The 24,023-nt window shown below is 35.5% G+C and overlaps 1 protein-coding gene across 2 annotated transcripts in view; it reads left to right on the top strand.

The window, feature by feature from the left end:
* Window positions 1-24,023, top strand: part of LSAMP (limbic system associated membrane protein) — a 595,694-nt gene that overhangs the window by 326,232 nt on the left and 245,439 nt on the right. The window lies entirely within an intron of this gene.

Here is a 24,023-nt window from a genome sequence, read left to right as displayed (position 1 = left end):
TCTCTCAGGAAAGATCTAAGCACTAACAAATATTAGGACTGTGTTCATGTATTCTTGATTTACAATTTTATGTAAATTTAATGCAAATTAGGCATGGCCCTAGGGCTTCTGTCGAGATTCCAATGCAGTCAGTGGTGTGGCAAAGTTTGACTGTAGCTTCTATTAATGTGTCATGGAATTGATTATTGCAGCGTTTAAATTATTGCTCTCCCAACTCCTCTGATTAATAGATTGAAACTGGAATAAAATACATCAGAGACTGCTTGGTACAGGGGTGCTTTAGTCATATGACCTCTATCTTGGTCCATTTGCAATGGCTGACAGCTTCATTTTATTGCTTGTAAAAGACATGTCTACTGGCTTGCAAACTTCCAACCATAGTCAAAGCATAGAATGGTTTCCCTGTAGTTTAGTAGAGAGTGCTTGAGCTTCTTAACAAGGGAAACACCAGGGTTGAGATCTCAGGTAACCCATTTAAATGCGTAAACATAACTAGAGACATGTAAATATGTCAATGGGTTAATTTACCAGTTACCTCAGAACAAATGCAAGCACACATGCATTCACACACATACACATCAAAATGAAAGGAGAATTTCTGCCTAATTCAATGACACAGAGAGAGGGAAGAGAACTAATTCATTTAGGGCTCCTTAGAACACAGTTTATCTAATGACCAGTTTTTGAGATTATTTCATAATTTTTCTTCTTTGTTTTTTTTTTTTTTTTTAATTTCAAAATACTAGGGGGGTACATAAGTTTTTGTTACATGAATACACTCTATGATGCTGAAGTCAGGGCTTTCAGTGTGCTTGCCACCAGAACAGTGTCCATTTTACCCAGTAGGTAAGTTTTTATCCCTCTACTCCTCCCAACCTCCCCACTTCTTAGTTTCCAATGTCCTTTATGTCTTTTTGTGCCCAGGTGCACACATAATTTAGCTCCCACTTATTTGTGAGAACATGTGCTGTTTCTTTTTCCATTCCTGTTACTTCACTAAATATTTCATTCCTTTTCATGGCTGAGTAGTACTCCATGATGTGTGTGTGTGTGTGTGTGTGTGTGTGTCTATACCATATTTTCTTTACCCATTCAAGGACTGATGGGCACTTAGGTTGATTCCACATCTTTGCAATTGTGATTGTGTTGCCATAAACATTCAAGTGCAGGTGTCTTTTTGATAAAATAATTTCTTTTCCTTTGAGTAGATGCCCAGTAGTGAAATTGCTGGAATTGTTGAGAATTTTTGCATTAATGTTCATAAGGGATATTGATTTGTACTTTTTTTGTTGTGTCCCTTCCTGGTTTTGGTATCAAGTTGATACTAGCTTTGCAGAATGAATTAGGTAGGATCCCTCTTTCTCGATGTTATGGAATAACTTCTGTTGGATTGGTACCAATTCTCCTTTGTAGATTTGGTGGAATTCAACTGTAATTCTGTCTTCTCTGGGACTTTTTTGGTTGCAAGATTTTTTATTATTACCTGGATCTCACCGCAGGCAATTGGTCTGTTCAGGATTTCTATTTCTTCCTCAATCAGGACTGGGAATTTGTGTGTTTCCAGGAATTTTTCCATTTCCTCTAGGTTTTCAAGTTTGTGTGCATAGAAAATTTTATAGTATTCATGGACAATATTTGGTATTTCTGTAGTATCAGTTGTAATGTCTCTTTTTTCATTTTATATTGAGGATGAGTCCTTTCTCTTCAATTTCTAGTTAATCTGGCTAGTGTTCTATTGATTCTGTTTATCATTTCAAAGAACTAACTTTTTATTTCATCGATCCTTTGTATTGTTTTTTTGGTTTCCATTTCATTTATTTCTACGCTGAACTTTGTTTTTCTTTCTTCTCCCAGCTTTGAGTGTGGTTTGATTTCTTTTTATAGTTCCTTGAGATGTGAACTAGAAATTTGTCTTCTGTCTTTTTGATGTAAGCATTTAAGGATATAAATTTTCTCCTTAGCACTGCCGTTGCTATATTCCATAAATTTTGAAAGCTTGTGTCCCTTTTGCCATTCAGTTCAAAAAAATCTTTGATTTCCATCTTAATTTCATCAGTGACCCAAGGATTGTTCAGTAGCAGCTTGTTTAATTTCCATGACTTTGTGTGGATTTGAGAGTTTCTCGTGGAATTGATTTTTAGTTTTATTCCACTGTGGTCTGAGAATATACATGGCATGATTTCAATTTTTCTGAATTTGCTAAGACTTCCTTTGTGGCCTAGGATATGATCAGTCTTAGAAAATGTCCTATGTGCTGATGAGAAGGATGTATATTCTGTACTTTTGGGGTAGAGTGTTCTGTAAATGTCTGTCAGGTCCATTTGTTCTAGAGTTCCATTTAGTTCTAGTATTCCTTTGTTGATTTTCTGCTTTGATGATCTGTCCAGTTTTATCAGTGGGGAGTTGAAGTCTTGGTGATATGATTTGCTACTGTTTATTTCTCTGCTTAGATCTAGTAGAATTTGTTTTATGAATCTTAGCGCTCCTGTCTTAGGTGCATATATAGTCAGAATTATTATGTCCTATTGTTGAATTTCCCCTTTTATCAATATATAATGATCATCTTTGTCCTTTTCTTATCATTGTTTATTTAAAGTCAATTTTATCTGATATGAGAATGGCTACACAAGCTCACTTTTGGTTTTCATCTGCTTTGAATATTTTTTTTTTCCATCCTTTTTCCTTGAGTCCATGAATATCCTTGTGAGTTAGATGGGTTTTGTGGAGATAGCATATACTTGGGCAATATATTTTCATCCATTCAGTCAGTCTATGTCTTTTAATTGGAACATTAAGGTCATTCACATCAGTGTTACTAGGGATATGTGGGGTACTGTTCTGTTCCTCATGTTGGATGATACCTTGTTGTTTTGTTTTCCCTCTTGTGCTATTGTTTTGTAAGAGTAGTGAGCATTGATTTTCGCGCATTTTTACACTAGTGGGTGTCTATTGTGCTGTTTTATATACACTGTACTATTGAGCATTTCTTGTAGGGCAGGTCTAGTAGTGACAAATTCCCTTAATGTTTGTTTGCCTGGAAAAGTCTTTATTTCTCCATCATTTACGAAACTTAGTTTTGCAGGATACAAAACTCTTTGCTGACAATTGTTGTTTAAGAAGATTAATAATGGGACCCAAATCCTTTTTGGCTTTTAAGGTCTCAGCTAAGAAGTCTGTTGTTACCCTCATGAGCTTTCCTTTATAAGTTAGCTGTTACTTTTATCTTGCAGCTTGTAAAATTTTCTCCTTCACTTTGACTTTGGCCAGGTTGATGACTATTTGTCTCGGAAATATCTTATTTTCTATAAATCTTTTGGCATTCAATGACTATCTTATATGTGGATATCTGAATCTCTGGAAATATAAAGGAAATTTTCCTCAATAACTCTCTTGTATAGATTTTCCATGATTTTTGCTGTTTCTTCTTCTCAGGTCTACCTATAATTCATATATTGGCTCACTTTAGTCCCATATTTCTCTGAGTGATTGATTGTTCAGTCTTCCAATTTTCTTTCTTCTTTTTTCTGCATTTTTCACTGCCTGTGTTGGTTCAAAATCCTTGTCTTCAAGCTCTAAGATTCTTTGTTTTGCTCAGTCTAACCCGTTGTTGATGCTTTATGCTGTGTTTTGAAGTTCCCTAAGTTACTCTTTCATTTCTTTAAATTCTACTGTATCCTTTCTTATGTTGTCTGTCTCCTTAGCAACTTTTTCATTTTTTTCATTCATGTCTGGAAATATATTTTTACCTTATTTGTGTTGGCTTTCAACTTTCTCTTCAATCCCATTCATCTTATTTGCCATCCGTACTCTGAATTCCATTTCTGACATTTTGACAATTTCTTATGGTTGGATCCCATTACAATAGGTCTATTGTGATCCTTTGGGGATATTGAACTACCTTCTTCTTTCATGCTGCCAGAGTTCTTTTGATGATTTCTTCTCATCTAAAACTTCTTCTCTCAGTTTAAGGCAGATAGGTTTGCAGTGCTCCTGTTGTCCTTTACTAGGAACCCTCCTGTTTAGTTAGAAGAAGGAGAGGTCTCTAGATAGGGCTTTTATGTCCTATTCAGGAAGACTGATCCAGTAAAAGAGGGGCAGATGCACTGAGATCTTATAATGTAGCTGTTCTACATTGTCCCATTCCCCTGTGGTTATCACAATCTAAGCTGGTGCTGGGGGATCTTCATGTGGAGAGGTAGGTTGGTCCCTAGGCCACTGTTGGAAGCTCAGACAGGGGTCTGGGTTAGTCCCTCTCCACAGAGACAGGCATTGTGGGAGATTGCTCTACCCAGATCTCCCAGTGGTGGTGGTGGTGGCAGTGGCTGCTTGATCAGGCTAGCTAGGCAGTGAACACAGCTGTCAGGGCTTTGAGCAGTCACTCTCACCCAGGTCTAGGTGTAAGGGCAGGGGATGGCTTGTGGCCAGTGGGTCTATGGTGGAGAACTGGACTGAAGGCATGGCATTGTGCAGTGCTACAGGGGTGTGGCCTGCTGGCCAGTGTGTGGGTCCACGGTATGTGGGGGTGAGGGGCTTGTTCCACTGGTTGGCACAAGGGCTGTGACAACATGGCCTGCTGGCTGGTGCACAAAACTAGGGGATATGGCCCATTGTGTGGCATTCAGGGCCAGAGGGTATGGCCCGCCTCATTGTGTGTGGGTCCACAGGGGCGTGACCTGCCAGTGAGCACACAACTCCACAGGGGCGTGGACCTCCAAACAGTGCACAAGTCCATGGGGGTGTGGACCTCCATGCAGCACACAGGGCCGGGAGCTTCTTCCACTGGTTGGCATGTGGGGCCACAAGGGCATAGCCTGCTGGCCAGTGTACAACAACAGAAGGCATGGCCCATGGGGTTGTGTACCTTCACATGGTGTGCAGGGCCAGGGGACTTTTTACTCACTTTGTGGGTCCACGGTGGCATGGCCTGTCGGCTGGCATGTGGGTTTGCAGGGGCATAGACCTCAATGGGGCAGTGCATGGGGCCAGGGGGCTTGTTCCACTGATCAGAGTACAGGGCCATGTGGGATGGTCTGTTCGATGGCCAGGGCCCTCTGCTCACACAGTTCACATAGGGGCTGCTACTGTGGGCCCTCTTGAATGGTATTGGCACCTAAATTCCCTGGTGGGAGGGTCACCTGGCTCCCAGTCACTGGCATGTGATAGCACGTGCTCTCCCTGCTTTCTCCCTGGTCCAGCAAGGGGTGATATGGGGGCAGTTGCAGGAAAGCTGATATCTGTGTAGGCCAGTGCCCTGGACCTGATTGCTCAGAATGGCATCAGCTGTGGCAACCCAGAAAAAAGACCAGCTGAGCCTGTTCTCTGATGCAACTTTACCATACAGACTCCAAGCAATTCCCTGATCAGTACAGAGGCCTGTGGCAGTGGAGGGGCGGGGGGAGGAGGGGTCATATCTCCAGTCACAGTCACAGTGTCTACGCGGGGAGTGTGGGGCTCTGGGGTCTCTCCTTTATCCCTTCCCCACCTGTAGGCATCTCCCCCAGGTACCTTTTGATCTTGGGGAATGGATCTCTCCATCCCTGTCTGTCTCCTCTCTGAGTGTCTCTTGTCTCTTGTCACTTCTCTGATAATTTACAGTGCTCTCCCCAAGAGGGTCTTTCAGTAGGTGGGCATTCACTGGCAACTTTTGAGCCTCTCCTTGAGAGTGGTGTGCATGGGCTGCTTCTGGTCTGCCATCTTGGCCTAAGTAGCTAAATATTTTATTGTGTTTACCACTATTCTAGATTTCCTCTGAGCCCCTCATGCACTAGTAAGTAGGAACAAAATTAACACTGAGAAGTCCAGCATGTCTTAAAGCTTAGTATTATACAATCATTTAAATACCCATTTGGTAGTATTCGCTTAGAAAAACACATACAAGCTCTCAGACAGCCCTCCCTGTTTCTCTCCCTAAAAAGGTCTTCATGTAATCCTCCTTTGATTTTTGATGTAAAATTGTTTATTAATATATATCTTTATAATGGATTATGCTTAAAAAACCCTGCTTGGTTATGTTATGATACTTTTACACAATTATAGTACCTTCACAGCCTTTGATATCATTAGAAAGCCCCTAGAGACCACAACTAGAAATTATGTATTTTGCTATGCTGAATAAATTTGGACAGTCTGAGCCTATATTCTTGGTTTCTGGATGAGAAAATAGAAGTTCATTAAATTTAGGTTACTTGCTCAAGATCACACAGACAGTTCAGAGGATAGTTAGGTGCCAAGCAGACCTGGAATCAAATCTAAAACGATTTCCACTGGAATAGAGTATTTTTACTATGACTTTAAGCACTACTTTAAGGATTTATATTTAAGCCAAATTTATTCCCTTTTAAAAAATTTATGTATGTACTTTTAAGCTACAAACATGACCATCTCAAGAGTGCTAGAACTAGAACTAGGTTAGATCATACTGCCTGTACCTTCATGCCATGGCAGTGCCAGTGAAATTAAAGTTAACTTAATATTAAGGGATAAAAAATAACCTACTGACTTCCAAGTACTCTTCATATATTATCTCATCTCATTTAATTATAATAATATTACTACTAAATAGGTGTTAATAACTTTATATGCAAAAGCTTAAAATTCAGAGATGATAAGGAACCTACCCAAGGTTATTTGTTGGCTTAGGACAAATTCATATCTGTATGATTCAAGATATTATTAGATTTTCTTCTTAACCACATTGCTCTGACAGTGAAAATGAGCAGCAAATACTGTACTTAATAAGTGAAATGAAGAAGGGATTGTCTCCTCCTTGAGCCTGAGTCAGGGGAATTTTTGGACAATTATATACATGTTAGAATTTGATCTTTAGCACCAGATGGCCAAACCACTTCCCTCTGGGACATTCAGCTTTGTCGTTGTCAGGGTTTTATCTATTCACACTGTTCCCATTGACTCCTACTCCTTACCTCAACTCTACGTGGTTTTCACCACATCAACGATTCTGCTTCTAAGTATGGCTGACATCCCTCTTCTCCCCAACCCCACAGCACCTTTCTTCAGGTTCTAAGAGCCTTTTGCATTTTTTATGTCTTGCTTTGATGGTTTCTGCAAATTCTACTTAACTAATGGTTAAATAAGTACTGTATTTCTTTTCCTTACCCAATAGTGAGGCCACCCTTAGCTTAAAGGGACTACGAGCTATCACTAAAGAATGCAATTAGAAAGGTGAGCTCTGCAGGCGCCTTGCCTGACTCAAATCTGTTTCCATTCTTGCTATCTAAATAAACTTTGGGGTAAAGCACTTAACTTCTCTAAGCTTCAATTTTGTCATATGTAAAATAGAGATAAAATTAAAATTTAAATCCTTTTAAATTTATTATAAGGATGAAATTAGATGATCTATGTAAACCGCTAGCCTGTTGTTTGGAGATCGCAGGTTCTTGCCCAGTAGATGGATGATGATAATGATGATGTTGATGATGTTGATGATGATGATGATAATGAATACCATGATGCTGCTGGTGCTCCAGTAGTTCCACAAGGCTCGCTCTCATCCTGGGGTGCCACCCAGAGCCTAACAGCTACTTTCACTCATTGCTTTTTACTTTTGTAGTTAACTTTTTCAGTTTTTCTTTTGGGTCCCTCCAGTCCATTTTTTCAGCTGTTCTTTTCCTTAGCATCCAGTCTTTACCTTTACTCCTTTAGGATTCTAAAGGGCTTCTTAGACTAGCATCATTTTTAAGTTCATACCTACCTTTATTAAGGATGTTTGAGTAGCAAATGCAGTGTATATCAGCAATACACAGAGGGTTGGTTAAATTTAAAATTGGTGGGAGATCTTTGAAATTTCTGATTCAGTGGATCTGAGCAGTGCTTGGGAATTTGCATTTATAGCATATTCCCTGGTGACACTGATGTTGCTGGTGTAGTGACCACACCTTAAGAACCACCATTCTAGGCTCACCTCCGTAATACTAGCACTCTGGGAGGCCAAGGCAGGAGGATTGCTTGAACTCAGGAGTTCAAGACCAGCCTGAGCAAGAGTGAGACCCCATCTCTGCTAAAAATAAAAACTTAGCTGGGCAGTGGTGTTCTCCTGTAGTCCCAGCTACTTGGGAGGCTGAGGCAGGAGGATTGCTTGAGCCCAGGAGTTTGAGGTTGCTGTGAGCTAAGCTGACACCACAAAACTCTACTCAGGGCAATGGAGTGAGACACTGTCTCAAAAAAAAAAAAAAAAAAAAGAACTACCATTCTAAAAGAATTGTATACCTTAAGATAATATGGGGAAGTGAATCTGTATAATTCCATTCAATTTCAGATAGCGTTACACCCTCCCAAATAGTCCTAACTAATCTTGCTAGACATAAGATAGAGAACAAGTAGATTGACAAATATCTTAACTCTCACGGACCATCTTAGGCCATCCAAGACTGCCTACCTAGCTTAGTACCATAGAAAGAAAATCTTTTCTTTCCCCAAACTGTACATTTTCAGGTATCAAAGCTGAAAAAAATGGTTGTGGCATACTGCTCTAGACTTCAAAAATCTCAACTTTATACATTTGTGAGTGTTTATGACTTCTCACATTTCTCCTACATCTCATTTTCCCTAGAGTCCTCTTTTTATATATACATATATTTCTACAACATTAGTGACTTTTCAACATCTCCCATATATTCTCTCTCATTTTGGTGATTACCTTTCACAGAAGAAGTAAGTTTTTATCTGTTCACAAGGATCCTTACAAACAAAGTATCCTTTGTGAAATAAATATGTTCCATGGTTCACTAAACTCAATATTTTGCTAAATGACAGCTCCACACACCTTCTTCATGAGGTACACAGGTGAAAGTTTTGCATTAGCAAATTCACAAATCAATAGTGACCTTTGGGATCACTTGTGATTACGTGGTATTAAGTATTGCATCTGTGGAAGTCAAGGCTACTCAAATATGAACATGCATTTGAGATGCTTAATGCACGGAGGGATCCACATCTAAAGCCAATTTTTTTTGGTTCTCATGCCAGCTCCTCTACAAATTTAAAAATCAAAGATTAAGAAAACATCACCCTTAACTTTAATAAAATAAACAGTGTACTCTGCCTCTTCTCCATTAATAATGCCTATTTCTTCTCCAAGGATTACCTGGAGGTTTCCTAGTCTGTGATTTCCTGGCTTTTCTGATCATGCTGCATATGGAGACATATGTGTCATATGTGTCAAGACAGTGTTTCTCTAGATGTGATCCTTATATAACCTGTGGCAAAGTCACATTTTGGTTTATACTTGTCAAAAATGCAGATTTCTGAGAACCACATTTAGAAAAATTGAATCAGAATTTCTGAGGATGGGACCAAAACTTGTTTTGTTCTGCAGATTGTTATGTTCTGCAGGTGATTCAGATGCACACAAAAAAATCAAGAACTACTATTCTAGGGATCTAAGTAATCCATGAGAGAAATTTACTGCTGTCTGTATGCTCATTTTCATATATGACACTACATCAAATTATATACAAAAACTCTGCAGAACAAGTACTAGAACCTTGTAATAGTAAAAATTAAAAATAAAATAAACCTGTGTACTCATTTAAAACAGAGTAATGTCATGTGATTGAGCCTTAGGAATAGTGGCACTGAAAACTAGGGTATTTGTTATGAAGGTAGCATTAAAAACCTTCATATGTATATGAATACAAAGGAAATCCTGACATGACAATATTTTAAATGTGAACTTTATTTTTATGTACCTCATTCACCTTACATTGCAACTTTTAACATATTTTTAATTATGTATTGCATAATTGTCAAGTTGGTACCCATACTAGAGTGGTCATTCCCATATTGAGTCTTTTGCTGTTTTCTTATGCTATTCTAATTTGGTTAATATTGTTTCAAAAGTGGCCTAATTTGAAAATGCTGGAGTTTTAAAATGTATTTATACATAAATACTTATATTTCACTATAGTGTTAAACAAAATTCCAGACTTTTTTTTTTCATCTCTATGACTCAAATCACACACAAACCTGGTGAGAATCTATCCATTAGTTGCCAGGAAATGTTTTCCATAATTACCTCAATTAAAGCAATATAATTGTGAAAAACATGTGAGAGTTTTACTCCTCATAATATCAACATGTTTGATGTTTCTTTTCAAATCCTCACACTTAAAAAGCCGTATTTCCTGGATCTTATTAACCCTAGAATATCTATATTGTCTATAATTGTATAGAAATGTCCTTGTATTAATAATTAATAATTGAAAACTCAACAAGGAAACACAAATTGAATTTTTTTATGAAGATTAGTCTAGAACTTATTGTTTCTAGGATTTAAACTTTTAGAAGTAAGTTTTACAGTTCTCTTAAGCATTCCTAATGCTGACCAGAATCTATTACCCAGAACTCCAAGAAGGTCTCCTTTTTGCTTTCTCAATTTCTCTCTTCTTTCCCTTCTTTGTTACTTCCTTCTTTCTTCTTTCTTTCTAGCCCTTCTTTTCCTTCCTTAATAAATAGCATGTTGAATTGATTAGTTTTTCAACAATTGAACATTGCCTATGAATTTCATACAAAAGTTTTACGAGTACATTGAAATTGAATTTAGCTTGTATCTCTTTTCATTTTTAAGGCATTCTAATAAGATAAGAATTTGAAATCTTCATTACTTAGATTTGTTCTTAGGATTAATTGTATTAATTATTGAGAATCTTAATGATTAACTGAAGTTTTCTCATTTGGATTTCATATGCTGAAGTCTACTAATTTTCCTACTCTTCAGCTTAATTTTTCATACAACAGCCTCTTGGTTGGTTGTTAATAGGTCAGGTGCAGACTTGAAAGACATCACTATCCACATTAGCAACCAGACAGCTAATGTAAAGGGGAAAAGTCAAACTTTGGCAAAAAATTTGCGGAATATAAACTCATGCAGTTTTAACTTGATATTCTCCCAAAAGAAGGACTTCAAGTTTTATCTAAATCTATCCCATACATGCATGGTTCATCACTATCGCCAAGCTTTCTGTATATAGCTGCAGTCCACCCTTAGTTATTAAAGTAAATAAACCATTTACATCCACATACTTTCTAATCTAAACTGCATTTGTCCTTCTTGAGGATGAGAGAAAACTTTTTAAACAGAGAGAAAAAGTTATCAGTACCAATAGTGGCACCAAATTTGGCTTAATATAAAATTCTCAGCAATGAAGAAAGCTACTTGAAGGTAGAGATTAATGTATAATGTTCAGCTATATTCAAATCTTTATTTTTCTTTCATTAGTATATTCAAATCTTGAGTCATTGCATCTATGAGTATTTTAATACCTTATGGTCAGAATTTTCAGGGTTATTAGGAAGATTTGGAGATAAGGGCTTATTATATATTAGATATGCATGTGCTAGATATTATAACTACATCCAGTTTGTGTGACAAGTTATTTTTATTTCCACTTACGTGATATTGTATGTGACTACTCACACATCTGTTGGTTTTTACACAGAGATTTTACTTTATCACGATAAGAAAATCTACTCTACCCCTTTCAAATGCTTTTAAGTAATACTGTAAGCCACCATAAATCAGCATCATTTGTAGCATTTATGTTTTCTATATATTACCTAAATAGGTATTCTAAAAAATATTAAAGGTAGCTTTTAAAATTCACATATTTAAAAAGTCTGGGAAAATGGCATGTATAAATGCATATTTTTCAATATATGGGTACTTTTATTCTTTTCAGTTTGCTACAAATAGGAAACACTCATTTTTGCACAACAGTCTCCTAGATGATGTGCATTGCCTTTAAAACTTTTCCAGTCCTAGGTCTGCCTGAGTGACAAACAAATTAAGTATATAAAACACGATAAGGCCCCTGTCTTTTTTTTTAGTCAAAAATCGATTAGGCAAGCTGCAATGTAGAGGAAAAGTAGCCCAACCTATGTCAAGGCCTATACAAAGAGGGTTTCTGAGTGGGGTGACATCCCTGAAAGGCCCAGGGTTCATGCCAGAGGGTGTTTGAGTGAGGAGGCCGTCCAGGAGGGACCATGGCTGCGTTGAAGAGAATTGAGCAAATAAATAAATATGTTGAGGATAATGATAACCAGTTTCTTATTGTTGGAGAGGTATAACTTTGGAGAGGGAGAAAGGTAAAACGAACCCTGTGGTATTATTCATGAGTTTTAATGCGGGAGCACAGAGAGCTAGAGAGAGAGAGAGAGAGAGAGAGAGAGACATGCAATGAGTATACCTAGTACCTAGCATCCAGATTTTGGTTTTAAAATCTCACTATCCACTAAAAGGAACAAGGGTTCTTTGGAGAAATACCTGATCCCAGGATTGGGACATAGAAGGAACAGTATGAGCTTGGAGCATATTTCATGCCAGAAAGTAGGGATATACTTAAAAAATGAGAAGGCATGCCAAATGTACACAGATGCCAGCTTGAAAGGAGCTTCCACCAACCAAGTCTGGGACAATTTGGATATTGAAATAAATAATTTCAATATATTATAATAGTGATATGAATTAAATAATAGTTATTAAATAAAGATAATATAGAGCCCTTTCTTAGAATACTAACAAATGTAGAAGGAATGATGGAATTTGATAAATAGCATTTGGCAACTATTGCAGAAATAATTAATTCAGGCAAGAAATATTAATGGATTCTAAAACTTGTAGGTGAAAATGAAATAAGGAATTAAATTTTTACATAATGTCAAAGTAGCTCCCCATAAAAATATTTATTAATTACATAGAGAAAAAAGAATAAAAAATAAAAATGTAGAGTAACCTAGCTGACACCATATTAACCAAGTGATGAAAGTTAACAATATCAGTAATGGGACAAATTGGCATCATATGCCAAAAGATAGGAGGCAATGAGCAGAACACAGCCTCAGTTTTGTGATTTTTTTTTTTTTTTCCAAAACCTGAGTCTAATCATAAGAAGACATTGGGCACACCCAGGTGGAAAGATATTCTATAGAAAACTGGCCTTTAATCTTCATAAATGCCAAGGTCATGAAAGTTAGGCAAGACTGAGGAACTGCCCAAGATTGAAGGTGGCTAGAGTGACATGACAACTGAGTGTAATGTCTGAGCCTACACTGGACCTTCCAGCAATTGACAAAAGTTCAATAGAGTCTTTGAGTAAAGGGTATATGGGAGTTATTTGTATTGTTCTTGCAATTTTTCTGTAAACTTCAAATTATTTCAAAATAAAAGTGAAACGCAAACATTAATACTTAAGGCAGGTATTAGGATTAAAAACCAGTGAATAAAATCCAAAATTATATTAAATATAGCATAATTAAGAAGTATTTTTTTAAGCGCAATCTGTTATAAAGAAATGAAAAAAGATGTGATATTAAAAGGTCAAAGGAGAAAAATCATGAGATAATTTCAATAACTAACAAAAGATATATGATATAATTCAACTTCTATTCCTGATTTTATTAAATGCTCATAAACTTAGCAAGCTAAGCATAGAGGATATATTTCTTAACATGAAAAAAACGGATAACATCAACAGTAATTAAAGTGAGGACTAAGGCAAGGATAACAACAATCTTTACTATTATTTAACATTAATCTCAAAGTCCTAGTCAATGCAATGGAACAAGACAATGAAATGAAAAGATTTAATTATGGGAAAGGAGTAAATACACTTATTACCATATCACCTAATATGATTACTAAAACAAACTTATAAATTAATGAGAAAGTATATTAACATTTTTAACAGTTTGATAAGTTGTCCAGTTATCTGAACAAATATATAACATCAATACTTTTTATATTTAGTTATAATAAATACTTATAAAAATATTAAAGGTGGCCACTCAAAAAGCTACAAAAATATAAAATAATCTAAGAATAACTTAAGCAATTTAGAGAACATAAATGCAGAAATTGAGAGAATAAAAGAACAGTTTTTGTCTGCTTAGGTATTTTTTTTTTTAATAAAATGAAATAGTTCTTGAATGGCAATGCAAATAACATTAAAGATGTAAAGAGGTTAAAAATGTAAAGATGGCAATTTTCTCCAAGGTAAATAGAATTTCTTATGTACCTAAAAATTACTTTGGAGCATTTTAAAATTGAAATTATAATACATTTATCAAATTAATTATGAATAATCTTGGACAGAAAAAAATAGCAACTTAAAAAAAATAATTATTTTGTTGAGGAGAAAGACTTCTACTGCTAGATGTTAACATATATTATAAAGATAAAATAATTAACATAATACAGTTTTGATTGAAGTATGATCAAGTCAGTGAATCTAAATGAAAGGCCCAAAACACTACTGCATATGTTAAGATCACATGATACAGGTTGATTTAAAATCATGTATGATTATGCAACAAATGGTTTTGAATAAGTTAATTAAGAAAAAAATAAAGTTGTATTTCTACTGAACAACTTATGAAAAATAATACCAAATCTCTTAAAGATTTAAAAGTAAAAAATAAAGAAAAAGGCTAGAAGAATCACCAATAAATATGTCTCTCAACAGAGTATGAAAGGCTCTTAGCATAAAAGTGCATGAAAAAAGTATAAAGAAAAAGATGAATAAATTTGACTGTAAACCAATATATAAAATTAAAAGAAGTAATAAAATGATTTAAAAAAATAGGTAACAGATAAAGCTTCAATGCCATTAGACTATGAATAAATTCCAACAGATCAGTAAAGAAAACATCAAAATATCAATTAAAAAAGTGACTGAAATTTGTCAAAGACATAAATTGCCAGTTTACAAAAGGATACATGGACATAGCAAACAGAAAATTGTCAAAACCTTACTAATAATCAAGGAAGTCCAAAATAAAACAGCAATAAATTGTTATATTATAAACCAGTAATACTAGGAAAGGGTTAACAAAATGAAGATAGCCAGAATTGGCAAGTCAGTAGGAAAACTGATACTTTTATAGCTTCCTATTGATAGTGTAAATTAGTGCAAACTTTACCTAGGATATTGTAGGGATGTCTATCTAAGTTTTAAAATATATTTGTATCATTGACTTATTAATACCACTTCCAGGAATGTATAAAAATAAAATCATCTGCCATGTAAACAGATTTTTGTACAAAGTAGTCATGGCAGAATTTGAGTAAATTCACACCTAATGGATGCAATGCATGTCATCTGTGGGATGGGCACACTTGTGGTTTTGACTCAAATGGTACAAGGGCAATTTATGTAACCAAAATGCTTGTACCCCCATAATATTCTAAAATTAAAAAAAAAGAGAAAATTACAGAAAATGCTATAAATAATCAGAATAATGAATTGGGAAGTTAAATTCAGGTCATTTCATAAGAAATGCCATTATAGTGGACGTTATAGTGGCTACCCTGCATTCAAACCTTTTCCCTATGTTTGGGAATTTCCTTCCCTGTTAATATTGTTGGGATGTAGATATTACCATCCACTATAAAAGCTGAAATAAAATTCAGACATACTCAAAAATAGGGCTTGGACATGAGATCAAGGCCTTAAAGTTCCACTGCACCTTTCCCAAACTTGGAATTATTAATAGAAATTATTGATACAAAAAACTGAGAACCAAAGAGAATCTATTCAGGTAACTGGTGACATCTGTAACAGTGAGTTTATATGGGAATTTTGCATCACTGATGTTCCAATAAGGCCTGTATCCAGGCCATGTTGGTGACAGTGAGAGTTGTGGCATTTATGTTCAGATTTACCAGCAGTCATGCTTTCCTCAAGGGGTTTATTTAATTCTCATTTTGCACCCCTGCCAGTGAGCTGAGTTGCAGTGAGTTCCTTTTCCACACAAGACAGCCAGAAATGGTTTCTGTTTCTTCCAAATAAAAACTCTGGGTTATAGAACTAAGCAGCCATTAACCATTATGTTTTAGAAAATATTTTATTAGATGATAAAAATATTTTCAATATATGGTTAAGTGAAGTGGCCATATATAAAACAGTATAATCTGTAACTTCAATTTTGTAAACTATGGGCAATACGTACATCATATGTACTCACCCATCCATTGGATAAAAGATAGAATAAAATATACCAACATAACTTTTACAATGATTTCTGAGGCATTGGCTTTACAGGTAAATTTTTATAGTATTTAGTTTCTAAATTTTAATGTGTGTGTGTGTGTGTGCTTGTGTTTTATCTGGATAATACCTCCATAAAAATTGTTAAAATAATAAACTCATGATGATTGAAAGGACAAACTTCCAGAAAAATTTTCATAGAGTAAAATTTTCTTTGATGCCTTCTTCCTCCCTTTGTATTTTCATTTTTATTTGTATTTTTCTTCTTCATCTTTCCATCATTCCCCCTACCCGAGTGTTCATATTCTTCTGTAGTTTTTTTTTTTTCCCCTTTTTCATGGAAGAAGCAGACTCATGAAATAATCTATTCTAAAATGACTATGCCCTAAGTTAAGTTATTACACCATGCGAAGATACATTCTTTTTAAGAGAGATAGAATAAAAATAATGCTGCACGCATGCCCCCCACACTCAAACATAAAGTCTTGTGGGGAGGAATGAAGACAGAGATTTTGTGTGGGTAGGACCTTGTCAATCTCCTCAACTCAAGTAAAATTGCAGAATAAAAATTTCCTGCATAAAATTTCTACTTTAAATTTTAAAAACTCACTTCAATCAGGACCTCATGAATGCTCCTTTAACCATTTACTGGGATCATTTGCCTGTCTACCCAAGCCGGAGCCTGTAGTCTGACATTTCAGTGGCCCTCTTACTGGCACCAGAAATTCAAATTTATTTGATCTTATCTTGTTTTGACCTACTCAGTCTCTAACCATGAGTGACTCCAATAATTCCCTTTCCCCCTCTATTTAAAGGATGTTAAATGTTGCTAGGAAATGGGAGATCATAATTTTTATTGAGTACACTACAGACTTACGCTAACCTCAGTTGACTCCTCATGATTTCTGCAAATCTCTCCATTTAACTTGTTAATTTTCAACTCAATTGTCTATCTTAGTGTTTTCCATATTTCCTATTTGCAACCTCCCACTGCCTCTCCTTTTTTAAAAAGCCAAACTCCTCATATTATTCTCTTTGACATCTATTTAAGCACACTATTAATAATTCCCTCTTTTCTTTCAATCCCTTTTCCCTTGATTCCCTGAAATGATGCACCATCCTAATGTTCCTTCTCTCTCTCAGGTTTTGTCAACATGATCTCCTTTAGTTGTGTGATTTTCGTATTTCTGTATATTTCATCAGAGTTATCCTTGCTTCTTCTTCCTTTTCTGATTTTATCCACTGATGACCTCATCTTTAACTGTAACATCTATATAGTTTGATTCCAAGTCTCCATTGCCAGTCTTGCCTTTTATTTTTCTGAATTCTAGCCCAGAAATACCTTATAAGCATTTCTTTCCATCTATCAGCTACTTTATGTTTATTATGGTCAAGTCAAAATTAATCTTTGCCTTCTTCCTTTGCCTTCTGATGTCCTTATTTCTGATAATGGCACAATTGATCTCCCTGAAAGTACAGTTATTTCTAACTTCTCCATTCCATCTATCTCTTCTTTTCAATCAGTGATAACATTTTTGTAAACTATGCTTTCTTACCTTCAATTTAGGCTCTCATTACCTCTTTCCCAGATATATTTTTTAAATAAAAGTGGTATCTCTTTCTCCTACCCTTCTGGTATTCTAAACTGTCTTGAACATCAATTCCAGGTGTTTATGAAACATAGCTCTGTTATTAACATTCTTTGTGTCAAAATCTTTCAGCTGCTCACAATGGTGATAGCTCACACAGAAAGTCTGGCCCTGAGCAATTTTCCCCAACATATTGTTCCAAACTTACTTCTTTCTGTGTTCATACCCTATATCCTATATAATCAAACTCTTCTCCACAATTGTGAAGGTAGTGTTAGGCAGGAGTGGAGTGTGAGAAAGAAGATTCAAGATGGAAGAGAGCATGTATATGAAAAGACCCTGTCCAGGGAGCTAGAACATGCTCAGCAAGAAGAGATGAGAAGCAGGAGGAGTTGCCAAGGCACACAGAGCCTTGCACACATTACTGTGTATATGTTTGTTTGTTTTCTTTTCCAGTGAGGAATCGACTGAAGATTTATTTTAAGAGGAGTAACAGAGGGTTCCCACTGAAGTTTTAAAAATATCAATGGGCACAGTTTACATAAAGTGACTTCTCTATCATGGCCTACTTGATCTTACTATCCACAAGCAAGTTCTTCCTTTTCTAACACTAGATATACATTTCTGTCTCTCTCTTAAAATATATCACATTCCACTTTATAATGTCTCTATTTGATTGCACATCTTAGCTCCTTTACTAGTACAAGTTCCCAGAGTGCACATAACTTCAGAAAATACCTGGTAATGGATGAATAGTCTCACTTTTAACAGTAATATCCAGGTTCACAGAGAGGATGGGACCATATATAGAATGTTGAAACAGTTGATGAAAAGCTTAGTCTTTATTCATTGTGATTCTTCATCCCTCTACTTTTGTATAGATGGAGCAAACCTTTGTAATTATCTGTACCCTGTTCATTCTATCTTTGAAACAGCAATAAATCCCATCAACTCATATACAAGAAAGTAATAAGCATCACCCAACTAATAATCACTGAGTACTTTAACTTTTCTAAAGAAAATATATCAGTTTTCTCTCCTAGTATTTGTTATATTAAATCTGAAAGAAAACATTATTTTCTACCACATATCTAGTCAGAAGTGCTGTACAAGTTAGCAAAAATGAGAGCATTTTAGATTGTTCCAAGGAAGAAAAATAGGGGTAGATATAATTTTTCTGCATGCTGATTGGTTGCTGAGCAGATAATGATTTATGGCACATTTTAAATTACTCATCTGGATGGAATGGTTTATGGAGGGGGGAAATGGGATTGTTCTTTAATATCCTGAAGCATCTGAAAACCTATGCAACTTTCATTGATCTTCTCTCTGCTGGATAATACTGCTATTTAAAATCGATGACATATTTACTTTTCTCAGAATGCCTCCATGGTTATAAACTATTATTTGTTGTTTGTTGAGAAGTAAATTTTTTTAATTCATTCCTCCATTAAACTGGAGTTTCCATAGATTTGGGGGTATCCCAGTTTTGTCAGTATTCAGCATGTTTTTTCATACTCCTCCCTGTTCCATTTCTATTTTATAGTCACTGTGATAACTTGTGGGTCAATAGTTTTCAATAGTCTCTGAAAAACAAATGAACAAATTCCTAAGTTCTGCACATTGTTCATCACCCATATGTCAGGAAAACCTTTCCTAATAGGTTTTTAATAAAGAGAAATAAAATATTAGTTTGATGCTTTTGTTTTGTTTTGGGATAGATTTTTTTTAAACAATGGCAAGATACAGCAAAGTATATGTCCAGGGATGAACAATAAACTCCCTATATCAGACACTCAGATCAAATTTTATAGCAGCTATTTTATTGCCTTAAAAAAATGTTCTTTAACTGAGTTAAAAGGGGGAGAAAACCTGTTCAAGAGTGCTTCCTGGCCAAACAGTCCATGATTGATGGGGCAGCAACAACCAGGGGGTATTTGCCAATTCACCAATGCCAAGTCCTTGGAGTGATTTTGCTGCTTGTGACAGCTGGTGTTCTCTATTGGAAGGCTGCTTCTGTATACATCTATGATTTGCATATTTATATACCTCGGCTGCTGTATGAGGTCTACATTTCACAGCAGTGTGTATAAGCTGTGCAGCCTTACTGCTTGAGTGCCTCTGGGCATGGGATGGTAGAATTGATTTGAACAAAATGAGAATTTTAGGTTTTTGTGTTTTGCAGGTTAGCCAGTAATGTCACATTTTTGTTCATCTCCTTCTTCATCAACTTCAGTAATATTTTTGAAGCATCTGTATTCATGGGCTACCATTTAAGGCAGACACATTATATGCTCTCTAGGAGGGTACAAGCTCAGATATTAAGGCATCATAGAAATATAGAAAAGAAGACATTAAAGGAATATATTTATCTAAGTTGAAGCTTGAAGTGGAAATTGTGGGATTTGCACATTGAAGGGAATTACTGATGTTTTTCCTTGAGTTGGGAAAGACTTAAGAAGGTAAGAATTACTCTGCTAAGACAGATTAATGAACTTGTAAGCTGATATTTCTCTTTCTAAATAGTAGTATCACAGGGATCCTGTAATAGATAAGATTTCCAAAGTTGTGTGAAAGATCAAATATAGAATATTTATTGATCAGGAAAAATGTGGGTGGGCAACTTGGATGAATGTAATGTGAAGAACATAGCTTAAAGGAAACAGCAGTTGGATAAACAAACAATGAATATGTAGAAATGAAATGGTCTTAGGAGCATAGAGAGTGGTAGGTGATTAGCAGGAGACATATTAGGGTGGGGGTGTCATATAAGGAATTTTGTGGTAGTTAATGAGAATCTTTGCCCTTATTTGGAATGAGATGGAAATTTTTTAAGGTCAACTGAGAGTGTTAACTTGTAAAAATGGTAGATGGGTCTTCAGATTGAAAAAAAATCTGAAGAAGGATGTTTTCCAAGGCAATTTCTGGAAAAATATTAATATTAGAAAAAAGGTAACTAGACTAGAATTCTAATGGGTGAAAACAATGGGGCAATTTTTCAACAAAGACTATATAGTATCTGGAAGAAATATTCAAATTTTTTATGAAGAACAAGAAAGAGTTTAAAAGTGAACTGAAGGTTTCTTCTATAGCATGTTTTCACTATAGTGCAACAGGTTTCATTTTGAAGAACCTACTTACTATCGGCTGAATGTTTGTGCCCTTGCTAAATTCATATGTGGGAACTTTATTCCCAGTGTTAGTATTTGGAGATAGGGTCTTTGGGAGGTGATTAGGCTCTGCCCTCATGAACGGTATTAGCACCTTTGTAAAAGAGGCCCCAGAGAGGTACCTTCCCCTTTCCACCATATGAAGCCACAGTGAAAAGCTGGCCATCTAGGAACAAGGAAGTAGGTCCTTATCAGACACCAAACCTTCTGCCGTCTTGATATTGTACTTCTCAACCTCCAGAACTATGAGTAATAAGTTTCTGTCATTTATAAGTCACCCAGTCTATGATATTTTGTTATAGCAGCCTGAACGAACTATAAGACACTACTATATGTACCAAGTATTCATATTCATTATCTATAAACCTCATACGAACCCTCTAAAGTACATAATATCATCCCTTTTATAGATGAGATAATGGAGACAGATAAGAATAAATAACTCACCAAAATTCATACAGCTGATATGTTTCAGTGCCTTGATTCACACTCAGGTCTGTCAGATTCTAGAAGTCATTTTTGTTGATTTATTCATTTGCTTGTTTTCGTAACATGCTACTTCCTTGGACACAGAGAAGGCATATAAAGAAAAGGTATTCTCCTGGGCATATTTAGGTTGAGTTAGTAGGGAAATAGCCATCTGGAGAAGTGGTTTAGACAAAGCACATTCTGGGTTTGTTTTTTGCATACCTATGAAATGTGTGGTGTTAGGTACTACAGTCCCTATTTTATAACTTAAGAGCTTAAGAAATGGAGTGGATTATGATAAAACTAGTACACGCTAAAAGTGCTGAAAGTGTGAGTCATCCATATGGCTAGTCTGTATTTATTCCACGTATAATGCTCTAGTATAGTACAGGTCATTGGAAAGGCATTTTGATTGCCTAGACAGCTAAAGCAATCAAGAATTATCATAAACATTGGCCAAATATAGAAAAGGAAATTGAACATATAGTTGCAAAAAATTAGAAATGTAACTATCTTTGAGATTTTACTGTCTCATCAAATGATAAATATCATACATGATACATAAACCTAATTGTTTTAAATTAACATTATTTCTCTTCTTATTTGGCTTATCATGGGTGTGGTTCAGACCTACCTACTGTCCGCGTGGACAGCTGATCACAGAATTGTTTGCTGGCTCAAAACTCCAAACTGAACGCTAGCCTCATGTTTGTAGGAGATGTTTCTTTTTTGGAAGTGTCATCTTCTAAGTAATATCTGACAAAGCACTACTGCTGAATTCCATTCTTATGCATCAGGTAAATGTCCATCTGAAAAATCAGGTCATACATGGTAAATAATTTTTAGAATATAATTACTATTAGGTTATTAAGTATGAAATGTCCAATTTACTTACGTACTAAGTTTGACAATTGATATCTCTGACATTTCACTTTGACACGTCTTGTTTTATTTTTATTGTGAAGGTACATCCTCAGTCTTACAAATGCACATTTTGGCTTGTGATTATCTTACAAATTTTTTTTTAGAGCAACTTTTGTGAAAGCATGGATAAGTCAAAAATTTATGTTATTTTTTGAATATGAGTTCTATCATGGAACTAATGCAATGCAGACAGCTTAAAATATTAATGAAGTGTTTGGGAAGGATGTGGCTAATGAAAGCACAGTACCTTGATGGTTTGAGAATTTCCATTCTGGTGATTTTAATCTTGAAAATGAGCCATGTGGGTGACCTGAGACCAAGGTAGATAATGATGAGCTGAAAGCTGTAGTGGAAGCGAATCCATTTCAACCTATGCGTGAATTAGCAGCAAGGTTTGACATTACTATTCCAACAATATTGGACCATTTGAAACAAATTGGCAAGGTAAAGAAGCTGGATAGATGGGTTCCACATGAATTAAGTGAACATCAGAAGAGAAATCGTCTCGAAGCTTGCCTTTCTTTGCTGTCATGACTTAAAGGTGAACCATTTCTACACTGTATTGTTACATGTGATGAAAAAAGGATTCTTTTTGACAATTGCAAGCATTTGGCAGAATGTTTAGATAAAGATGAAGTGCTGAAACATAGTCCAAAACCAAATATTCATCAAAAAATGCTAATGGTATCTGTTTGCTGGTCTAGCGCTGGTATTATCCACTACAGCTTCATGAAACCTGGTTTCATTATAGCAGATATCTACTGGAACCAACTGGGTGAAATGATGAGGATGCTTGTGATTAAGCAGCCAAGATTTGTCAATAGACACAGGCCAATCCTCTTGCAAGACAACACTCGACCACATGTTGCACAAACAAGGCTGCTCAAACTATGGAAGCTTTACTTGGAAACTCTCTGTCATGCACCATATTTGCCGGACCTTGCCCCAACTACCACTTTTTCTAAGCTTTGGACAACTTCTTGTAAGGAAAAAATATTCAATTCTCAACAAGATGTAGAAAATGCCTTTCACGATTTCAGTGCCACTTGCTCTCTAGGCTTCTTCACTGCTGGCATAAACAAATGCCCATTAAGATAGGAAAACTTTGTCAAAAACCTAGGCCCATACTTTAATTAATTACCTGCTTCTTGCTTGAGATATAATAAACTACATTTTTTATTTGAAATTGGACATTTCATATTTAATGACTTAATATTATTTTATACATTGAATTTGACATTTATAGCATTAGACTACAGAACTGCCAAAATCTCAAATCTAGCCTTAAGATTTAGTACATAGTGGCTTAAGACCATAGGTTCTAAGGTCAGACTATATGAATTATATTCCTATCTGACTCATTTACTAGCTATGTGATTCAATGTAAATTTTATTACCTTTTGTACTTGAGCTCCCTTTTCTATAAAAAGAGGATGTAACAGTAACACTATTATAGTTATGTGTGTGTATATGTGTAGACATTAAGAGAAAATATAATCTAAAGTCTTTACCACATTGCCTGAAGTATAATAGGTTTTCGATTAATATTAGGTATTATTACTATTTTCATTTTTATTTCATCTACTTTACAAATATCACCCACATCTGGGCTATGCTTTACTGTTTTTTCACAGTAACAAAAATATTTTCAATAAATAATCAGCCTGACTCTCCATAGAGGGAAAAAAGGTATAAAATCATTTTCTGGGTTTCTAAAAGTTTTCATATTTACCTTGTACAGGAAACTCCAAATGCTTATAACATTAAAGAGAAATTATTGAGTATTGATTTAAAAATTACTAATTTTTATTACAACCACCCTCTTTTCCTGACACCAAACTCCTGAAACAGAAGAAAGAATCCATAATTCA

This window comes from Eulemur rufifrons, chromosome 7, assembly GCF_041146395.1.
Source record: "Eulemur rufifrons isolate Redbay chromosome 7, OSU_ERuf_1, whole genome shotgun sequence".
NCBI classification, from domain to species: domain Eukaryota; kingdom Metazoa; phylum Chordata; class Mammalia; order Primates; family Lemuridae; genus Eulemur; species Eulemur rufifrons.
Note: the sequence above shows the minus strand (reverse complement) of the source record. Positions and strands in the feature narration are given on the sequence as shown.